Source organism: Bombina bombina, chromosome 6, assembly GCF_027579735.1.
Source record: "Bombina bombina isolate aBomBom1 chromosome 6, aBomBom1.pri, whole genome shotgun sequence".
NCBI classification, from domain to species: Eukaryota; Metazoa; Chordata; class Amphibia; order Anura; family Bombinatoridae; genus Bombina; species Bombina bombina.
The window spans coordinates 426,524,653-426,542,310 of NC_069504.1; the positions used below are offsets into that span (position 1 = coordinate 426,524,653).

At 43.6% G+C, this 17,658-nt stretch overlaps 1 protein-coding gene across 2 annotated transcripts in view; it reads right to left on the bottom strand.

Annotated features, from left to right (window-relative positions):
- The window catches only part of RNF14 (ring finger protein 14), a 243,020-nt gene that overhangs the window by 46,851 nt on the left and 178,511 nt on the right, over positions 1 to 17,658 (bottom strand). The gene's annotated exons all lie outside the window — the stretch shown is intronic.

Consider the following 17,658-nt stretch of genomic DNA (forward strand, 5'->3'; position numbering starts at 1 on the left):
GTCTTAAAAAAACAGGGTGGGCCATGGACTCACCGTGTCAGGAAATAAATAAATTTATCAGGTAAGCATAAATTTTGTTTTCTTTCTAATGACACTGTGAGTTCACGGATCATCTAATTACTATTGGGAATCAATACCCAAGCTAGAGGACACCGATAAGGGAGGGACAAGACAGGGAACCTAAACGGAAGGCACCACTGCTTGAAGAACCTTTCTCCCAAAAGAAGCCTCAGCCAAGGCAAAAGTATTACATTTATAGAATTTGGAAAAAGTGTGTAGAGAGGACCACGATGCAGCCTTGCAAATCTGTCCCACAGAAGCTTCATGTTTAAATGCCCAGGAAGAGGAAACAGCCCTCGTAGAATGAGCCGTGACTCTCTCAGGAGGCTGCTGTACAGGAGTTTCATAGGCCAAGTGAATAATACTCTTCAGTCACAAAGAAAGATTAGCTTTCTGACCCTTACGTTTCCCAGAGAAAGAAAAAAAACAGAGCCGAAGACTGTCGAAAATCCTTAGTCACCTGTAAATAGTATTTCAACGCACGCACCACATCTAGGAACAACAATTTCTTGATTAATGTTCCTATCCAAAACCACCTTAGGAAGGAACCCCAACTTAGTACGCAGAACTGCCTTATCAGAATGAAAAATAAGATAAGGAGATTCACACTGCAATGCAGAGAGTTCTGAGACTCTCTGGGCAGAAGAAATTGCAACAAGAAACAAAACTTTCCAAGATAATAACTTAATATCTAAGGAATGCATAGGCTCAAACGGAGCCTGTTGAAGAACTTTAAGAACAAGGTTAAGACTCCAGGAAGGAGTAACAGGTTTGAACACAGGCCTGATTCTGACCAAGGCCTGACAAAAGAATTGCAGGTATGGTACATCCACCAGACATTTATGCAACAAAATAGACAGGGCAGATATTTGACCCTTCAAAGTACTTGCAGATAAACGCTTCTCCAGACCCTCCTGGGGAAAGAACAAAATTCTAGTAATCCAAACTCTACTCCAAGAGTAGCCTCTGGATTCACACCAATTCAGATATTTACGCCATATATTATGGTAAATCCTTCTAGTCACAGGCTTACAAGCCTGAATCATGGTCTCAATGACCGACTCTGAAAAACCACGCTTAGATAAAATTAAGCGTTCAATCTCCAAGCAGTCAGCTTCAGAGAATCTAGATTTGGATGAAGGAAGGGCCCTTGAAGTAGAAGGTCATTCCTCAATGGAAGTCTCCAAGGTGGAAGAGATGACATCTTCACTAGGTCTGCATACCAGATCCTGCGAGGCCACGCCGGTGTGATGAGTATCACCGACGCCCTCTCTTGTTTGATTCGAGCAATGACCCGAGGAAGGAGAGCGAAAGGAGGAAATAGGTATGCTAGACTGAAATTCCAAGGGACCGCCAGAGCATCTATCAGTACCGCTTGAGGATCCCTCGACCTTGACCCGTACCTCGGGAGCTTGGCATTCTGACGAGATGCCATGAGATCCAGATGTCCCCATTTGAGAACCAATTTGGCAAACACCTTCTGGATGAAGTTCCCACTCCCCTGGGTGAAAGGTCTGTCTGCTCAGAAACTCTGCTTCCCAATTGTCCACTCCTGGAATGTGGATAGCAGATAGACAGCAGTTGTGGGTCTCTGCCCACTGCAAAATCTTGGCTACCTCTGTCATGGCCAAAGAACTCAGAGTTCCTCCCTGATGGTTGATGTAAGCCACTGACGTTCTGTTGTCTGATTGAAACCTGATAAACCGGGCTGAAGCTAACTGAGGCCAGGTCAGAAGAGCATTGAAGATTGCCCTTAGCTCTAGAATGTTTATGGGGAGATTAGACTCCTCCCGAGTCCATGTCCCATGAGCCTTTAGTGGCCCCCAGACTGCTCCCCATCCCAGCAGGCTGGCGTCTGTTGTCAAAATCACCCAGGTGGGTCTGCGGAAGCAGGTTCCCTGGGAGAGATGGTCCTGAGACAACCACCAAAGAAGAGAATCTCTTGTCTCCTGATCCAGATGTAATCTCGGAGACAGATCCGCATAATGCCCGTTCCATTGTCTGAGCATGCATAACTGCAGGGGTCTGAGGTGGAAACGGGCAGAAGGAATGATGTCCATGGCAGCTACCATCAGACCGATTACCTCCATACATTGAGCCACTGATGGCCGAGTAGAGAACTGAAGCGCCAGACAAGAATCGAAGATCTTTGATTTTCTGACCTCTGTCAGAAATATTTTCATCGATAGGGAATCTATTATGGTTCCAAAGAAAACTACCCTTGTAGCTGGAATTAAGGAACTCTTTCCCAGATTTACTTTCCATCCGTGAGAGTGCAGGAAGGATAACAACTTCTCTGTGTGGGAGTTCGCTTGTTGAAAGGATGGCGCATGAACCAGAATGTTGTACAGATAAGGCGCCACTGCAATGCCCCGTAACCGGAGCACCACCAACAGGGATCCCAGGACTTTTGAAAAAATTCTGGGAGCTGTGGCAAGGCCGAATGGAAGAGCCACAAACTGGAAGTGTTTGTGTAGAAAAGCAAACCTCAGAAACTTGTGATGATCCCTGTGGATGGGAACATGCAGGTACGCATCCTTTAAGTCAACTGTTGTCATGAATTGACACTCTTGAACCAAGGGAAGAATGGAAAGAATAGTACTCTGAGGAACTTGTTTAGACTTTTGAGATCTAGAATTAGTCTGAAAGTTCCCTCTTTTTAAGGAACCACAAACAGATTGGAGTAAAATCCCAGACCCTATTCCTGCCTTGGAACAGGAACTATCACTCCCAGGTCAGAAAGGTCCTGAACACAGTGTAAGAACGCCTCTCTTTTTATCTGGTCTGCAGATAATCTTGAGAGCAGAAATCTGCCCCTGGGAGGAAAGGTATTGAACTCCAGTTTGTATGCCTGGGACACGATATCCACATCGCGAACCCAAGCATGGGCAAAGAAGGAAAGTCTGCCCCCACAAGATCCGGTCCCGGATTGGGGGAGACCATTCATGCTGACTGAGTCAGTAGCGGGCTTCTTGGATTGCTTTCCCTTGTTCCATGACTGGTTGGACCCCCAGGAAGGCTTGGACTGTTCCTGCTTTGTAGAGGGAGAGGAAGGCTTGCCCTTGAAATTTCGAAAGGAACGAAAATTACTCTGACATCCCATCTGCTTATTCCTCTTATCCTAAGGGAGGAAATTACCATTTCCTCCTGTAATGTCGGAAATAATTTCAGCCAAGCCCGGCCCAAACAAGGTCTTACCCTTGTAGGGAATCGCCAAAAGCTTAGACTTAGAAGAAACATCTGCAGACCAGGATTTCAACCATAAGGCTCTGCAGGCCAGTATGGCAAACCCAGAAATCATTGATCCCAGCTTAATAACCTGTAGAGAAGCATCCGTAATAAAGGAATTAGTTAACGTAAAAGCCTTGATCCTATCCTTCATCTCATCAAGGGCAGGGCCGGATTGGGCAGCCGGGATACTGGCTGCTGAAGTAGAAAGCAGCAATTAATTTACAACTATCTGCTCAATCCAGCGGGCCTGGCCCTAGAGGCTGGAATGGAGCGGCCCGCCGCCAAGGTCACAGAACAGAAGTACTGCTGCTGCTGTGCTGCTCAGCTTGGCTAGTAGTTGGTTGGGTGCAATGCTTTGCAATTTGCATATTGCATAGGAAGGTGAATATTTGATGCAACAGTGGCAGTGCCCAGCCCGCTGGCCGCTCAGTGCTCAGCTCACACTCTGCCTGCCAGTGCCCACCTCCCAGTCATTCCCCAGAGCCCAGTCCCAGCAACTAGCAAATCTATTCTTACTGTATATGTGATGCATGCTGGGCCAGCATCACACATATACAGTCAGAATAGATTTGCTGCGCCTGCCTTAAATTAATAACTTAACCGGCCGCAAAAAACTACCGCAAGCCAATCAGACTGTCTGAGACTCTGAGTCTGTCTCAGTCTGTCAGTCACTCACACACTGAACTGTCAATGGGTGAGGGAATGCGGGCAGGGGACGGGGTGGGCCGCCGGGCTGGCCCGGCTAGAATGTCAAGTCACGTCAGTCGTCTCACACGTGACATAGTCAGGAGGGAGCCTACTTGGAGGCGACGTGGGGTGGGACGGACGGCAGACACTGCTAGGCCAACACAAGTCATCACCGGCAGTGGTAATAAACAGCGATCATCATCACTGAGACGGTCACGGCAGAGGCAGAACACCAGTGAACTAATAATACTATTATAACAGTAAGTACAAAAAAATAAAACGTTTAAAAAAACAGAATTTATGCTTACCTGATAAATTACTTTCTCTTGCGGTGTATCCAGTCCACAGATTCATCCTTACTTGTGGGATATTCTCATTCCCTACAGGAAGTGGCAAAGAGAGCGCACCGCAGAGCTGTCCATATAGCTCGCCCTCTGGCTCCGCCCCCCAGTCATTCAACCGACGGTTAGGAGAAAAAGGAGAAACCATAGGGTGCAGTGGTGACTGTAGTTTAAACAAGAAATTTTAACCTGACTTAATTGCCAGGGCGGGCCGTGGACTGGATACACCGCAAGAGAAAGTAATTTATCAGGTAAGCATAAATTCTGTTTTCTCTTGCAAGGTGTATCCAGTCCACGGATTCATCCTTACTTGTGGGATACCAATACCAAAGCTTTAGGACACGGATGAAGGGAGGGAACAAGACAGGTAACCTAAACGGAAGGCACCACTGCTTGCAAAACCTTTCTCCCAAAAATAGCCTCCGAAGAAGCAAAAGTATCAAATTTGTAAAATTTGGCAAAAGTATGCAGTGAAGACCAAGTCGCTGCCTTACAAATCTGTTCCAACAGAAGCCTCATTCTTGAAAGCCCAAGTGGAAGCCACAGCTCTGGTGGAATGAACTGTAATTTGTTCAGGAGGCTGCTGCCCAGCAGTCTCATAAGTAGCAAAAAAAGGGGGGTTAAATAAACTAGCGCTTAAGAGTTAATATCCCTTGCCTTATTCTCCTACTATCTACTTCCCAGATAGAAAGGTGTAAAAAGTGAAAATGTTATGGAGATTAGGCGCTTAATCTGCAAAAGGGATAAAGGTGTGTATGGAAGTCGTTAGCTAAATATGTAGAAAAAACTGGACCTTGGACAGAATAAGTGAAAAATTCTTCTACAATTTATTTTCAAAATAAAAACATGATAATACCAAGATAAAATAAATCGCAATCCCTAAGTGTTGCAACACTATATCGATCAATTCATAAAATTTCTAAAATTCAGATATACATTTGTTTCATACACAAATAAAAGGATTTATCTGCTCTTTTGTATCCTTTGTTCAAAGATTTTAGATAGAATGTATTCTTTTATTTCAACACAATTCATAATATTTGTCTCTATTTGATATTTTATATCTATATTTCATCAACTTTAAAATTACAAATATGTAGCAAAAACTAACAATTAGTTAAAACAATTTAAATGCAAGACTGATTATAAATGGTGTCCCCACAATGGCTGTTTACTTATATTGGTTGTAATTTTGTGTATCTAAAAAGTTCATCAAAGCATTTGTAAGTAATTGGAGATAAATTACTGAGGGCTGTGTTCTTTATCCTTATATTTATGTTGTGATATATTACGGTTTCACAGTTACCTCTTTGTATCCTCAGTGAGCTTAATTTGTAGAAAAGGAATGTTCCAAACAGTATTTAGGGGTGATTTTCTTACCCTCTCTTGTGAGCTGTTACTACTCCCGGCTTCCCGGCGGTTCCTATGTGTCCTAAGTTTGACTCTCAGACAAGGGGTTCCGGTAGGTAATTTTCTTTGTGTTACCTTGTCACTGGTCTTTGTAGAAGTGCTCTGATTACAGCACCAAACTGTAGACAATCCTTTTGTTTCTGTAACTTGCGCAAGTTAGCTTTTGTGTTTGTAGTTCCTCAATCTCCTGCACTTAAGTACTTCTGTACGCAGGAAAAAAACAGGCTTTTTCTTTCTTGGTGTTCACACAGATATCAACATGTTTCGCCAGCAACCCTGGCTTTATCAAGATAAAGTGTGATCACACCTTACACCTTTATATAGCACTGACTTGATTTCCATTGGTCCATTCACTGTTTCTGTTTCTCTTTTCCACTGGGTCCTAGAGTCCTTTTGTTCAAATATCCTTTTTATTTCTTATTATCCCTTTATTTTAGTGGCTCCATTATATAGATACTATTACAAAGGGGAGAGGGGGGAAAAACAATAAGGTGGTGATATGTTTGTGTAAAGGAATTAATTATCCCTTTTTTTTTTTTTTTTAAATCTCTAGGATAATACATTTTTAGTGACTAAAACTAGTTATACAAATTTATTAAAGATAGTGATTTTTTTCTCTTGCACAAACATATCACCACCTTATTTGTTTTTCTCCCCTTTCACTTTTGTAATAGTACCTATATCATGGAGCCACTTGAAAATTCTTCACCTAAGACACTTGGAAAAAACAGAATTTATGCTTACCTAATAAATTACTTTCTCCAACGGTGTGTCCGGTCCACGGCGTCATCCATAACTTGTGGGAATATTCTCTTCCCCAACAGGAAATAGCAAAGAGCACAGCAAAAGCTGTTCACACAGTCCCTTCTAGGCTCCGCCCACCCCAGTCATTCGACCGATGGACAGGAGAAAAAAACAGGAGAAACTATAGGGTGCCGTGGTGACTGTAGTTAAAGAAAGAAATTAATCAAACCTGATTAAAAAACCAGGGCGGGCCGTGGACCGGACACACCGTTGGAGAAAGTAATTTATCAGGTAAGCATAAATTCTGTTTTCTCCAACATTGGTGTGTCCGGTCCACGGCGTCATCCATAACTTGTGGGAACCAATACCAAAGCTTTAGGACACGGATGAAGGGAGGGAGCCAATCAGGTTACCTAAACGGAAGGCACCACGGCTTGCAAAACCTTTCTCCCAAAAATAGCCTCCGAAGAAGCAAAAGTATCAAATTTGTAGAATTTGGCAAAATTGTGCAGGGAAGACCAAGTCGCTGCCTTACATATCTGATCAACAGAAGCCTCGTTCTTGAAGGCCCATGTGGAAGCCACAGCCCTAGTAGAGTGAGCTGTGATGCGTTCGGGAGGCTGCCGTCCGGCAGTCTCATAAGCCAATCGGATGATGCTTTTCAGCCAAAAGGAAAGAGAGGTAGCAGTAGCTTTTTGACCTCTCCTCTTGCCAGAATAAACGACAAACAGAGAAGACGTTTGTCTGAAATCCTTTGTTGCTTCTAAATAGAACTTCAAAGCACGAACACAAAGAAGGCACAACTATTTCCTGGTTAATATTCTTGTTAGAAACAACCTTTGGAAGGAAACCAGGTTTAGTACGCAAAACAACCTTATCTGAATGGAACACCAGATAGGGCGGATTACACTGCAGAGCAGATAACTCAGAAACTCTTCTAGCAGAAGAAATAGCAACCAAAAACAGAACTTTCCAAGATAACATCTTGATATCTATGGAATGTAGAGGTTCAAACGGAACCCCTTGAAGAACTGAAAGAACTAAATTCAGACTCCAGGGAGGAGTCAAAGGTCTGTAAACAGGCTTGATCCTGACCAAAGCCTGAACAAAAGCTTGAACATCTGGCACAGCTGCCAGTCGTTTGTGTAACAAGACAGATAAAGCAGAAATCTGTCCCTTTAGAGAACTCGCTGATAATCCCTTATCCAAACCTTCTTGGAGAAAGGAAAGGATCCTAGGAATTTTGATCTTACTCCATGAGAATCCCTTGGATTCACACCAACAGATATATCTTTTCCATATTTTATGGTAAATTTTTCTAGTTACAGGTTTTCTGGCTTGTACCAGAGTATCTATCACAGAATCCGAAAACCCACGCTTAGATAAAATCAAGCGTTCAATTTCCAAGCCGTCAGCTGGAGAGAAACTAGATTTGGATGTTCGAATGGACCCTGTACTAGAAGATCCTGTCTCAAAGGTAGTGTGATAACCAAAAGTTATCTAATAGTGTGATAATTAGAATATGAAAAATAAAGGTTTTGTTGCTCTTTTCTTAAAATAAGCAAGAGAAAATGATTTATTAAACTTACTTATTTAAGGTGAGTCATTAATTTTGTAATTGATAGAATAATATGAAACTTCACTAAGATACGAATATATAAATATTCAGGAAAGATTATGAGTAACTGAGATTTAAGTTCAGAGTATGTCATATGTGTTACAAAATAATGCAACAGTTAATGCTGATTAAAGCAGATTAAGCAAAGCAAAGGTTTAGACTGCTTGATAAAGTAAAGGTAATTTCTTCACGCACTCACACTTTCACGCAATAAAATATATACACAGTCCAGACATACTAGCTTGAATCCCAAACCGCAATATACTGAGTCAGATGAAAATCACAATAAAGGTTATAGATATCTCCAATAACAAACAATGGTGTTTAAGGTTTAACCTTTATGAATAAATAAATTGTAGCGTGGAGAGCGGTACTTATCTTAACAGTAGCGGTGGTAAGAAGCGTGGAGAGCGGTAATGCCTTTTAGAAATAAAGGCTGAGAGGTAAGTTGCAGCTCTTAGGTTCAGCGTCTGTTTGGTGTGAGCGCGACTTCGGCGTGGTGAAAGAAGTTCCGATTGGCGGATGAATCCGGAAGATGATCCCGGTCTGAATAGAGGTAACTGTAGATACCCAGCGGGTATTGAAGGCGAAGTAAAAGACCTGAAGGTTAAAGCAACAATAGCACAATGTGGTAGTAGCTCCACAGAGGAGCAAGGAGAAGTGATAAACAGCTTCAATTTTCAGGCCCTGATTGAGGGGTAAGCACTTCCTTAAATAGGAAGGAAGTGCTTATGCAGGTTCAGATTTAAAGGGATATCACAGGTAGCTTCCATGGTGGAGCCGATGACATATTCACCAGGTCTGCATACCAAGTCCTGCGTGGCCACGCAGGAGCTATCAAGATCACTGAGGCCCTCTCCTGTTTGATCCTGGCTACCAGCCTGGGAATGAGAGGAAACGGTGGAAACACATAAGCTAGGTTGAAGCCCCAAGGCGCTACTAATGCATCCACTAGAGTCCCCTTGGGATCCCTGGATCTGGACCCGTAGCAAGGAACCTTGAAGTTCTGACGAGACGCCATCAGATCCATATCTGGAATGCCCCACAATTGAGTCAACTGGGCAAATATCTCCGGGTGAAGTTCCCACTCCCCCGGATGGAATGTCTGACGACTCAGATAATCCGCCTCCCAGTTTTCCACTCCTGGGATGTGGATCGCAGATAGGTGGCAGGAGTGATCCTCCGCCCATTTTATGATTTTGGTCACTTCTCTCATCGCCAGGGAACTCCTTGTTCCCCCCTGATGGTTGATGTAAGCAACAGTCGTCATGTTGTCTGATTGGAATCTTATGAATCTGGCCTTTGCTAGTTGAGGCCAAGCCCTGAGAGTATTGAATATCGCTCTCAGTTCCAGAATGTTTATTGGGAGAAGAGACTCTTCCTGAGACCATAGACCCTGAGCTTTCAGGGAGTCCCAGACCGCACCCCAGCCCACTAGACTGGCGTCGGTCGTGACGATGACCCACTCTGGTCTGCGGAAGCTCATTCCCTGGGACAGGTGATCCTGGGTTAGCCACCAACGGAGTGAGTCTCTGGTCTTCTGATCTACTTGAATCACTGGAGACAAGTCTGTATAGTCCCCATTCCACTGTTTCAGCATGCACAGTTGTAATGGTCTTAGATGAATTCGTGCAAAAGGAACTATGTCCAATGCTGCAACCATCAACCCTACTACTTCCATGCACTGAGCTATGGAAGGACGTGGAACAGAGTGAAGAACATGACAAGCGTTTAGAAGTTTTGACTTTCTGACTTCTGTCAGGAAAATCTTCATTTCTAAAGAATCTATTATTGTCCCTAAGAAAGGAACTCTTGTCGACGGAGACAGGGAACTCTTTTCTATGTTCACCTTCCACCCGTGAGATCTGAGAAAGGCCAGAACGATGTCTGTGTGAGCCTTTGCCTTTGAAAGAGACGACGCTTGTATCAGAATGTCGTCCAAGTAAGGTGCCACTGCAATGCCCCTTGGTCTTAGAACCGCTAGAAGGGACCCGAGTACCTTTGTGAAAATCCTTGGAGCAGTGGCTAGCCCGAATGGGAGAGCCACAAACTGGTAATGTTTGTCCAGAAAGGCGAACCTTAGGAACTGATGATGATCTCTGTGGATAGGAATATGTAGATACGCATCCTTTAAATCCGCGGTAGTCATAAATTGACCCTCCTGGATGGTAGGTAAAATTGTTCGAATGGTTTCATTTTGAACGATGGAACTCTGAGAAATTTGTTTAGAATTTTTAAATCCAGAATTGGTCTGAAAGTTCCCTCTTTTTTGGGAACTACAAACAGATTTGAGTAAAACCCCTGACCTTGTTCCACAGTTGGAACTGGGTGTATCACTCCCATCTTTAACAGGTCTTCTACACAATGTAAGAATGCCTGTCTCTTTATTTGGTTTGAAGATAAGTGAGACATGTGGAACCTTCCCCTTGGGGGTAGTTCCTTGGATTCTAGAAGATACCCCTGAGCAACGATTTCTAATGCCCAGGGATCCTGAACATCTCTTGCCCAAGCCTGAGCAAAGAGAGAGAGTCTGCCCCCTACTAGATCCGGTCCCGGATCGGGGGCTACCCCTTCATGCTGTTTTGGTAGCAGCAGCAGGCTTCTTGGCCTGTTTACCCTTGTTCCAGCCTTGCATCGGTTTCCAAGCTGGTTTGGTTTGCGAAGCACTACCCTCTTGTCTAGAGGCTGCAGAGTTGGAGGCCGGTCCGTTCCTGAAGTTGCGAAAGGAACGAAAATTAGACTTATTCTTGGCTTTGAAAGGCCTATCTTGTGGGAGGGCGTGGCCCTTACCCCCAGTGATGTCTGAGATAATCTCCTTCAATTCTGGCCCAAAAAGGGTTTTACCCTTGAAAGGGATATTAAGCAATTTTGTCTTGGAAGATACGTCCGCTGACCAAGACTTTAGCCAGAGCGCTCTGCGCGCCACAATTGCAAACCCTGAATTTTTCGCCGTTAATCTAGCTAACTGCAAAGCGGCATCTAAAACAAAGGAATTAGCTAACTTAAGTGCGTGAATTCTGTCCATAACCTCCTCATACGGAGTCTCTCTACTGAGCGACTTTTCTAGTTCCTCGAACCAGAACCACGCTGCTGTAGTGACAGGAATAATGGACGAAATAGGTTGCAGGAGGTAACCTTGCTGTACAAAAATCTTTTTAAGCAAACCCTCCAATTTCTTATCCATAGGATCTTTGAAAGCACAATTATCCTCGATAGGAATAGTAGTGCGCTTAGCTAGTGTAGAAACTGCCCCCTCGACCTTAGGGACTGTCTGCCATAAGTCCTTTCTGGGGTCGACCATAGGAAATAATTTCTTAAATATAGGAGGGGGGACAAAAGGTATGCCGGGCTTCTCCCACTCCTTATTCACTATGTCCGCCACCCGCTTGGGTATAGGAAAAGCGTCGGGGTGCACCGGAACCTCTAGGAACTTGTCCATCTTGCACAATTTTTCTGGAATGCCCAGGTTGTCACAATCATCCAGAGTAGATAGCACCTCCTTAAGCAGTGCGCGGAGATGCTCCAATTTAAATTTAAATGTCACCACATCAGGTTCTGCCTGTTGAGAAATTCTACCTGAATCAGAAATTTCCCCATCTGACAAAACCTCCCTCATGGCCACTTCAGATTGGTGTGAGGGTATGACAGAGTAATTATCATCAGCGCCCTCCTGCTCTACAGTGTTTAAAACTGAGCAATCGCGCTTTCTCTGAAATGCAGGCATTTTGGATAAAATATTTGCTATGGAGTTATCCATTACTGCCGTCAATTGTTGCATAGTAACAAGCATTGGCGCGCTAAAAGTACTAGGGGCCTCCTGCGTGGGCAAAACTGGTGTAGACACAGAAGGAGATGATGTAGAACTATGTCTACTCCCTTCATCTGATGAATCATCTTGGGCAACTTTACTATCTGTGGCAGTACTGTCCTTACTTTGTTTGGACGCTATGGCACAATTATCACACAATTTTGAAGGGGGAGACACATTGGCTTTCATACATACAGAACATAGTTTATCTGAAGGCACAGACATGTTAAACAGGCTTAAACTTGTCAATAAAGTACAAAAAACGTTTTAAAATAAAACCGTTACTGTCTCTTTAAATTTAAACAGGGCACACTTTTTTACTGAATATGTGAAAAACTATGAAGGAATTGTTACATTTTAACCAAATTTTCACCACAGTGTCTTAAAGCATTCAAAGCATTGCACCCCAAATTTCAGACCTTTAACCCTTAAAATGACAAAACCGGAGCCGTTTATAGTTTTAACCCCTCTACAGTCCCAGCTACAGCCTTTGCTGCGACTTTACCAAACCAAGGGGGGTATACGATACCAGATGAAGCCTTCTAGGGATCTTTTCAACTACTTCCAGACCCATACACATGCAGCTGCATGTCCTGCTCTCAAAAGTAACTGTGCAATAATGGCGCGAAAATGAGGCTCTGCCTACTACAAGAAGGCCCTTCCTAACTGGGAAGGTGTCTAAGCCAGTGCCTGCCGTGAAAATAACGTTCCTCAAAGTTATAAAGTGTGAATTTCAACCTCAAGCTGTATAAAATGCCCAAATAAAGCCATCGATCTAGCCCATTAAAAGTGTCTACCAGTTTTATAGCCCATATTAAGCCCTTTATTCTGTTTGAGACTAAGAAAATGGCTTACCGGTCCCCATGAGGGGAAAAATGACAGCCTTCCAGCATTACACAGTCTTGTTAGAAATATGGCTAGTCATACCTTAAGCAGAGAAGTCTTTTTTTTTTGTTCATAGTTTTTTATTAGAACAGTAGAGAGTGTACAATATCAAATAAAAACAGAAAAAATAGATATATGCTAATACATTTTGCAATTTTTCTATGACTGAGGTAGATAAATTAAATTAGCTTTCATTTTCAGTAAAATATAACTTAATCTTTCTTGCTTATCCTCTATCAACAAGTTTACTTTATTACCAATTGTCAAGCGTTAATAAATTATATCCCTACTTATATATAGCTTCAAACAATACATATCGACATCAGTGATCTCTCCAACAATGGCACAATATATCTACACCTCTAACATCCTTATTTTTCACGAATTAAATTTATACAGGATTCGGTTTATCGCCTCATCCTAGAACATAAATCCATACACATACTTGAAATTGAGGTCTTTCTCCTGTTAAGTGTAGTCAGTCCACGGGTCATCATTACTTCTGGGATATTAACTCCTCCCCAACAGGAAGTGCAAGAGGATCACCCAAGCAGAGCTGCTATATAGCTCCTCCCCTCTACGTCACACCCAGTCATTCTCTTGCACCCAACTAATAGATAGGATGTGTGAGAGGACTGTGGTGATTATACTTAGTTTTTATATCTTCAATCAAAAGTTTGTTATTTTAAAACAGCACCGGAGTGTGTTGTTCCTTCTCAGGTAGAATTTGAAGAAGAATCTACCTGAGTTTTTGGATGATTTTAGCCGGCGTAGCTAAGATTCATTTTGCTGTTCTCGGCCATTCTGAGGAGTGAGGTAAACTTCAGATCAGGGGACAGCAGGCAGGTTCACCTGCAAAGAGGTATGTTGCAGTATATTATTTTCTGAGGAATGGAATTGACTGAGAAAATACTGCCAATACCGATATAATGTAAGTTCAGCCTTAAATGCAGTAGTAGCAACTGGTATCAGGCTGTTATGTATATATGTTTACACTTCAGTATTCTGGGGAATGGCACTTCACTGGGATAATACTATATGCATATAACTTTTAGCCTAACTTGCAGTGGGAACGTCTAGCAACAGGCTGTTTAATGACATTTCATGTTATTTGATTTTAAATGTTTTGCTGGCATGTTAAATCGTTTAATTATCTGAGGTACTGGGTGAAAAATTGTTTTGGGCACTGTTTTTCCACTTGGCTGTCGTTTATTTTAATTAAGACAGTTTACTGAACTTCCCTCACTGCTGTGTGTGAGGGGGAGGGGCCTATTTTGGCGCTTTTGCTACGCATCAGAAATTCAGTCACAAGTCTGTTTCTTTCCCTGCATGATCCGGATCGTCTCTACAGAGCTCAAGGGTCTTCAAAAATTATTTTGAGGGAGGTAATCACTCACAGCAGACCTGTGAGATTGTGCTTTGACTGTGATAAAAAACGTTTATATTTTGTACATTTTTTTCTGCTATTAAGGGTTAGTTATCCATTGTTAATGGGGGCAATCCTTTGCTAAATTTATGCCTTTACCGGGAAAAATTTGGTTTTTATAATTTCTCCGGTTCATTGTTATCAACTGTCATAGTTTTTTTCTGTGCTTCTTAAAGGCACAGTGCGTTTTTCATATTACTTGTAAATTGAGTTGAAAAGTATTTCCAAGCTTGCTAGTTTAATTGCTAGTTTGTTAAACATGTCTGAAATTTATGTACTAATTGCATTGATGCTACTTTAAATAAAAGTCAATCTGTACAAATTGAACATCATTCACCAAACAACGAGGGGGAAGTTATGCCGACTAACTTGCCTCACGTGTCAGTACCTGCATCTCCCGCTCGGGAGGTGCGTGATATTGTAACGCCGAGTACTTCAGGGCGGCCATTACAAATCACACTACAGGACATGGCTAATGTTATGACTGAAGTTTTGTCTAAATTACCAGAACTTAGAGGTAAGCGAGATCACTCTGGGGTGAGAACAGAGTGCGCTGATAATATTAGGGCCATGTCAGATACTGCGTCACAATTTGCAGAACATGAGGACGGAGAACTTCAATCTGCAGGTGACGGATCTGATCCAAATAGAGTGGATTCAGACATTTCAAATTTTAAGTTTAAACTAGAAAACCTCCGTGTACTGCTAGGGGAGGTATTAGCGGCTCTGAATGATTGTAACACCGTTGCAATCCCAGAGAAATTATGTAGGCTGGATAGATACTATGCAGTACCAGCGAGTACTGACGTATTTCCTATACCTAAGAGGCTTACAGAGATAATTACTAAGGAGTGGGATAGGCCCGGTGTACCCTTTTCCCCCCCTCCTGTATTTAGAAAAATGTTTCCAATAGACGCCACCACACGGGACTTATGGCAGATGGTCCCTAAGGTGGAGGGAGCGGTTTCTACTCTGGCTAAGCGTACCACTATCCCGGTGGAGGATAGCTGTGCCTTTTCAGATCCAATGGATAAAAAATTAGAGGGTTACCTTAAGAAAATGTTTGTTCAACAAGGTTTTATATTGCAACCCCTTGCATGTATTGCGTCTGTCACGGCTGCGGCCGCATTTTGGTCCGAGTCTCTGGAAGAGACTCTTGACTCAATAACTATAGATGAGATTTCAAATAAGCTTAAAACCCTTAAGCTAGCTAATTCATTTATTTCAGATGCCGTAGTACATTTAACTAAACTTACGGCTAAGAATTCCGGATTCGCCATTCAGGCACGTAGAGCACTGTGGCTAAAATCCTGGTCAGCTGATGTTACTTCTAAATCTAAATTACTTAACATACCTTTCAAAGGGCAGACCTTATTCGGGCCCGGTTTGAAAGAAATTATCGCTGACATTACAGGAGGTAAAGGCCATGCCCTGCCTCAAGACAGAGCCAAACCTAGGGCTAGACAGTCTAATTTTCGTAACTTCAAGGCAGGAGCAGCATCAACTTCCTCTGCACCAAAACAGGAAGGAGCTGTTGCTCGCTACAGACAAGGCTGGAAACCTAACCAGTCCTGGAACAAGGGCAAGCAGACCAGAAAACCTGCTGCTGCCCCTAAGACAGCATGAATTGAGGGCCCCCGATCCGGGAACGGATCTAGTGGGGGGCAGACTTTCTCTCTTCGCCCAGGCTTGGGCAAGAGATGTCCAGGATCCCTGGGCGTTAGAGATCATATCTCAGGGATATCTTCTGGACTTCAAAATCTCTCCCCCAAAAGGGAGATTTCATCTTTCAAGGTTGTCAACAAACCAAATAAAGAAAGAGGCGTTTCTACGCTGTGTACAAGATCTTTTGCTAATGGGAGTGATCCACCCGGTTCCGCGGTCGGAGCACGGACAGGGGTTTTACTCAAATCTGTTTGTGGTTCCCAAGAAAGAAGGAACCTTCAGACCAATCTTGGATTTAAAGATCTTAAACAAATTCCTAAGAGTTCCATCGTTCAAAATGGAAACTATTCGGACAATCTTACCCATGATCCAAAAGGGTCAGTACATGACCACAGTGGATTTAAAGGACGCTTACCTTCACATACCGATTCACAAAGATCATTACCGGTATCTAAGGTTTGCCTTCCTAGACAGGCATTACCAGTTTGTAGCTCTTCCATTCGGATTGGCTACGGCTCCAAGAATCTTCACAAAGGTTCTGGGCGCTCTTCTGGACTAAGACCGCGAGGAATTTCGGTGGCTCCGTACCTAGACGACATTCTGATACAAGCGTCAAGCTTTCAAACTGCCAAGTCTCATACAGAGTTAGTACTGGCATTTCTAAGGTCGCATGGGTGGAAGGTGAACAAAGAGAAAAGTTCTCTCTTTCCACTCACAAGAGTTCCCTTCTTGGGGACTCTTATAGATTCTGTAGAAATGAAGATCTACCTGACAGAAGGCAGGTTAACAAAGCTTCAAAATGCTTGCCGTGTCCTTCATTCCATTCAACACCCGTCAGTGGCTCAATGCATGGAGGTAATCGGCTTAATGGTAGCGGCAATGGACATAGTACCCTTTGCACGCCTACATCTCAGACCGCTGCAATTGTGCATGCTAAGTCAGTGGAATGGGGATTATTCAGATTTGTCCCCTACTCTGAATCTGGATCAAGAGACCAGAAATTCTCTTCTATGGTGGCTTTCTCGGCCACATCTGTCCAGGGGGATGCCATTCAGCAGACCAGATTGGACAATTGTAACAACAGACGCCAGCCTACGAGGTTGGGGCGCTGTCTGGAATTCCCTGAAGGCTCAGGGATCATGGAGTCAGGAGGAGAGTCTCCTTCCAATAAACATTCTGGAATTGAGAGCAGTTCTCAATGCCCTTCTGGCTTGGCCTCAGTTAACAACTCGGGGGTTCATCAGGTTCCAGTCGGACAACATCACGACTGTAGCTTACATCAACCATCAAGGAGGGACAAGAAGCTCCCTAGCGATGATGGAAGTATCAAAGATAATTCGCTGGGCAGAGTCTCACTCTTGCCACCTGTCAGCGATCCACATTCCTGGTGTGGAGAACTGGGAGGCGGATTTCCTAAGTCGTCAGACTTTTCATCCGGGGGAGTGGGAACTTCATCCGGAGGTCTTTGCCCAAATACTTCGACTTTGGGGCAAACCAGAGATAGATCTCATGGCGTCTCGCCAGAACGCCAAGCTTCCTTGTTACGGGTCCAGGTCCAGGGACCCGGGAGCGGTCCTGGTAGATGCTTTGACAGCACCTTGGACCTTCGGGATGGCCTATGTGTTTCCACCCTTCCCGATGCTTCCTCGATTGATTGCCAGGATCAAACAGGAGAGAGCATCGGTGATTCTAATAGCGCCTGCGTGGCCACGCAGGACCTGGTATGCAGATCTAGTGGACATGTCATCCTGTCCACCTTGGTCTCTGCCTCTGAGACAGGACC